Here is a 6,000-nt window from a genome sequence, read left to right as displayed (position 1 = left end):
ACACACACACACATACACACACACACACACACACACACACACACACACACACACACACACACACACACAGTCTCTCCAGGGACCAACAGAAGTTTGATGAACCCTAGCTAAAGAGAGACATTGCCTCTCAAGAGTAGTTTTGCTTTATCCAGTCAACTTAGGGAACTTTGACCCCAGAGGTTCTAAAGTCAGAATCTAAAGGAAAAAAAAATTATTAGCTACTATGTTCTCTTTTTTTTTTTTTGGCTTTCCTTTAGCCTTTTTTCTGGTTCCTCTACAAAATGAAGAAATGTTACTTTCTGAGCTCCTATCCAGTCTCCAAACCTGAGCACACGATCCCGGCTCCTCTCCATTGGGTTGCCCAGGCCCGGGGCTGGTCATCCACCTCCCAGTCTCATGGGTTGTAAACAGCTACCTAAAACTCACACTCACTCCTCCTTTTGCACTTTTAGCCTTATTCATTTCTGTAGTTCAGGAGAGATGGTGGGCTGCCATTCAGGTTGGAAATTCCTAAGTATGGATTCTTTCTTGGACCAATGTGTGAAATTGGATCTATGGAAAGCAACAGATCTGTGTGATAATGTGTAGCAAGAAGGGGAGTCCCCAATAAGGAGATCACCTCAACACCAAGAAAACCTTAGTACTCCTTCATTAAATTGAGTCAGCCTGCAACAGGCAGCCCATGGACCTCCTTAGTCTTTGTTCTTCTGTTTAGTGGCCTGATCGTGTCTTGGCCTGGGCTTCCCTAGGTCCTGAGCCACGAGGGGGGTTTAGACACCCCCTCCACACCTTGAGCCTAAGGATCTAGCTCTTAAATGAAACTCCCACACGCCACCTTATATTTCTTTTAATCCAATGATCAGAATTGCCATACCTCCTCTATTCCTCTCTTCAGGATACTCCCCTCTAAGAAAGTAAAGGCAAAGCTTTCTTGATAGCAATGCTGTGGGCCTGTCCTGTTGCTCTTGCCTTATTTCTCTTTCAACCTGTACATGACTTGTGTTTGCCATCCCCTTGGTCAGTGTCCATCTGCTGATTTGCATCATGAACTAGACGGTGTGTACCTGGTCACCTCCTACCCAGCTCTGGGAGCCAAGCTGTCTTCCTCATCTCTGGTGCTCCTGATGCCTGCAAGACGGCCCTGTCGAGAGAACTAGGAACAAACCAGAGGAGAGTCGTCCTCGGCAGAGCTCACTGCAGCCAACTGGAATTGAGGTTGCACACTGTGATTTTACACCCAAAAGCCAAAAGGAGCTGGCCACCCTTGGCCTAAGGAGACCGGCCTTCCTCAGATACGCTTGCCCAAACCAGCATGATGCTTCCAAGAGCCCTGCTCTGCCCCTTGTGACCTGGATCCTTTTCCCCCCTGTGGACTGGGAAGGGTCCGTCTTTGGGGAAGAGCGGCCGAGTGGGGCTGCCAGCATCCCAACTTACTTAGAAAATGGACGAGTTTGCCGCCAGCAGTCTGTAAACTGGAAACACTGGTCTCAGCCAACCTCCTCAGGGCACCCTGGTTTCCCCCCAAAGAGATGAGCAACGATGCCAGCACCAGGACGAGCACACCACTGGAAGGGCTGGTGTACGTGGACTTCAGTTCAGAAGAGAATTCGATCTTCCAGGGAATTGCAATGTTGTGGCGTCTGACGTCGTATGTCGCGTTTGTGTATAATGGTATATTCTTTCAAAATAGTGTTGCTACCTGGGATATTGTATGTATGCTTGGAGATGCTTTGAACCTAAGACTGTTACTCCACAGATGTTGGATTGGGGAAAATCCAAAGCACAACTTCAAAATAAAACACACTTTTAGGTTTCCAAGCCTCAGCTCCTATCCCTTCACCACACCGGGAAGTCTCCTGAAATTCAGGAAGCCAGAAAGAATTGTGATGCATCCAGGCTTCACAGAGCCCTGCCTGGAAACAGAAGGAGGAATTAGATGACCTGGAGCTGGCCATTTTCTCCCTCCCCCACCAAGGCTCAGCAAGCTGCATTTAGAATGTGGATCGCCCCACCCCCGTTCAGCGTTTCTATTTAGCCCATGTGTGGATCCTAAGAGGTTTTGTAGAAAGCCATCTAGCACGCCATTGGCCAGTCTGTTGCCATGAGAACCACTTCCTTCACGGAATCCACCTTCCCTGTGTTCAGTCAGGACCATTTGCCTTCTGTCTCTAGTCAGATTTCCCCACTTGGAGGAACGAGGCTTGAGAAGTTGATTGGAAACTTTGCCAGCTGTGACTAATGGTGGCCAAAGGTTCTCCCACAACCAGGGCCCTGAGTCATTCTACCCTCAGCTGACCCCTCCATCTGGCACAGGGTAGACCAGCATGCTTTGGGAGGGATGGAGGTCACAACTAATGTTTCCTTATGATGTTAGTTGTAACAGAGAGCAAGTTCAAGGGTGAAATCACTTACATGTAACAACAGCACTTCTGGTCACAAGGCAAGGAGTTAGTCTCTACTGTAAGTTCTTCCAGCGGGTGCCACCATAGGCCCAAAGCAACAGGCAGCCAATCATCCCCTGAGGCCTCTAAAACGTGTCCTCTGGAGGAGGACAGAGGAGGCATCGAGTTCACAGAAGGGCTGCTGACTGGGTGGGCATCTTAGCCCATGGGCCATTGCTTCCCTTCCCTAGATGGGAGCAGATATGTGTGTATGGTTTTTTAAAATCAGACATCTAATTAATTAAAAGGAGTAAAACACACACATTCACATTCATATACACACCAACAAGTTAGAATGAATTCTAAAGCCTCTAGGGCCCACACATTTCAGGGGGCAGGGCTTAATCTAATGTCAATCACCCTTAGGGATGGATCCGGCCTGTCACATCTGATGAGTCCCTGCATTCACTGGTAATACCAGGTACCCTACCCAGAGCACTGGCCTGGACACCTTATATCCCCTGATAAATTGGTCATGGATACCTGTTAGGTGTATTTCTTACCACACCCTTCCAGCCTGCTCTCCCTCCTCTTCCTGCTCCTCCTCTTTTTCCTCCTCCTCCTCCCTCCTCTGTGTAAATGGAGCAGCTACACCATTGCTCTTGCCTGGCCCTTGGCCTGGGATAAGTCAAAGTTGAGGCTGTTTGACACCCTGTGGCATGAATAGCTTCTCCGTCCCAGAGCACTGTAGGTGATGGTGTGGTATGCCTGAGATAAAGCCAGGTCTTGGGCTGTGAGCAAAGTCCAAGGAGCCTTGAAAGAGTAGTCCAAAGGCCCTTTCATTTGGGGCCTCTTCATTCTACTCCTGTACTCTGCTGGGTGCTTGATGGAACCAAGTAGCAATAAACAGTTAACACTCAAGCCCATATTATCTAAACAGAAACCAAGCAAGGAGAGCAGGAGGGTATGAATTTGAGATATCTAATGTTTATACCTATAGTTTAATTGTTTTTTTCTTGAAACAGGGTCTAGTTATCTGTCCAGGCTGGTCTCAGAATCTTTCTTCTTTAGCCACTGGAATGCTTGAGATTACAGGCATGCACTACCATGCCAACAGAAAGTCTGTTTTGTTGTGTTTTTTTTTTTGGGGGGGGGGGGTGCCCAGTCATGGGCCCTGAACTCTGGGCCTGGGTGCTGTCCCTCAGCTCTTCAGCTCAAGGCTAGCACTCTACCACTTGAGCCACAGCGCCACTTCCGGCTTTTTTCTTTTTGCTTATGTGGTGCTGAGGAATCGAACCCAGGGCCTCATGCATGCAAGGCAAGCGCTCTACCATTGAGCCACCTTCCCAGCCCCAGAGGGTTTTCTTTTACTCAGAAGCATTATTATTCTTTTTAACCCTGGCATATAACACATGACTAAGAATCACTTAGTAAGAAACTGTAAGCCTTTCTGTGAAAGCACTGTCAGATAGTATGAAACAGGCCATGGAGCTTTTATGTTCAGTTAGGGAAGGAAGATAAGCAAAATAAGAATGAATGTGTGCCTGGGCTGGTTTAAAAAAAAAACCAAAACACCCATTTTATAGAACTGGGTATGGAAACACACTCCTGTAATCCCAGCTATTCAGGAAGCCTAGACAGGAAGATCATGAGTTCAAGGCCAGCCTTAGCAACATAATGAGACTGTGTGTGTGTGTATGTGTGTGTGTGTGTGTGTGTGTATGTGTGAAGGAGTTGTGTAGGAAACCAAAATGCATGTTCCGGAAGTACTGATATGATGAGGATCATCCAACTAAAAATACCAAACATACGTTTGGATACGTGAGCTTGGAGTTTAGGGGAAAGAATTACCTGAAAGCAAACTCAGGAGCTATTACATGATTGACGTGCAAACTCTGAGACCTCCCGGTAGTAGATAAGGAGATTCAGATGAGAAGGCGGGTGGAGAAGGAGCCAGCAAAGCAGACAGAAGGAGCTAGTGACAGTGAGGTAGGTGTCGTGCCACAGAAGCCACGAGAAGGAAATGTGATCGCTGCTAAGGTGGTTTCCTGAGCAGAATGGATGTGACGTTGCCTTGCTACATAGTCCTTCACACCTGTGACTGAGCACAGCCAGTGCACACAGCTGAAGCCCTCCACATGCTCCCCCTGCCCTAATGCACTCCCTCCTGCCTTAATGCACTCCGCAGGCAAGACACTGGGGAAATTGGCTCAGGGCACACGGCGGCAGAAGAACACCTTTCTTCTCTGTTTCTAATTCATCATAGGGCCTGAACTTGAGGCCTGGCCACTGTCCCTGAGCTCTTTTGCTCAAAGCTAGTACTCTACCACTTTGAGCCACAGCACTGCTTCCAGTTTTTCTGGTGTTGAGAGAAAGAGCCTTACAAAATTTCCTACCCTGGCTGGCTTTGAACCATGATGATCCTCAGATCTCAGCCTCCTGAGTAGCTAGGATTACAGGCATGAGCCACTGGTGCCCAGCAACATCTTTCTTCTTTTATTTTCTGGTGGAGGTGGTGCAGGGGACAGAACCCAGAGTCACACACATCTAGTATTGAGCTATACTCCTATTTTTTTTTGGTCAGTTGTGGGGCCTGAACTCTGGGCCTGGGCCCCGTCCCTCAGCTCTTCAGCTCAAGGCAAGCGCTCTACCACTTGAGCCACAGCACCACTTACAGCTTTCTTTTTTTGCTGATGTGGTACTGAGGAATCGAACCCAGACCTCATGTGTGCAAGCACTCTACCACTGAGCCACCTTCCCAGCCCCTATACTCCTAAATTTTGTTTATTCATTTATTATCTCTGAAATGAGCTCTCATCATTGGTCTCCTCTTGGCCCTGAATCCTAGGCTCAAACAATCCCTAAGCAGCTGGGACTGCAGGCATGAGCCACCATGCCTCAAACAATATCTATTCAGAGCCTACCAGCATTTCATTTCATTTTTCACATCGATCCTATGAGAAAAGCTGAGTGGCTTGTTCAAGGCCACTGTCCAAGAGTAAGAGACAAGATGCACACAGAGTCAAGATGCACACCTTGGTGGTGATGTGGCTAGTAGCTCCTACCCTTTCCACTACACCACTGACTTCCTGAGTAGAAGGCAGACGTGAGATGTTTTTCCCTGAGAGCTGCCTTCACTTCCTGTGTCTGCTCCCTGGGCTACCTTTAGATTGCCACTTCTATTTCTATGACTCCTCAGAGTCATAGAAAGATGTAGCAGGGTCTAATATAGAGACTTCCTCCACCCTCCAGGTGACTCTCCAGACAAAAAGCTGGCTCTGCTGCCCCACTGGGACACAGGACAATCTGTTTTGTTCACAACAAAGATGTTCAGTGAAGCTTGATCTGTCACCAGCCCAGTCCACTTTGCTCCCTTTCCAGTCTTATCAGGTATGGTGCTCTGAGTAAGTCCTGTCCATCTCATGCTTCTGGACTCTGCATCTGCCCCCCCCCACTCCCTCTTCTCCCCCTAACTCCCTTATTCCCACTGCCATACTGAGGAACCTTCTGGCAAGCCTTTCTTGACTCTCTGCTGCCTGTGTGCTGCAATGGGGACCTCCTGGCATCCGCCCTGTCCTGGGCCCCTAGGCGGTTGCCTAGGACTCTCCTTCCTGTCTTG

The sequence above is a fragment of the Dipodomys spectabilis genome, unplaced genomic scaffold (genome assembly GCF_019054845.1).
Source record: "Dipodomys spectabilis isolate Male_0828 unplaced genomic scaffold, ASM1905484v1 ptg000069l, whole genome shotgun sequence".
NCBI classification, from domain to species: domain Eukaryota; kingdom Metazoa; phylum Chordata; class Mammalia; order Rodentia; family Heteromyidae; genus Dipodomys; species Dipodomys spectabilis.
This window is presented reverse-complemented; position numbering follows the sequence as displayed.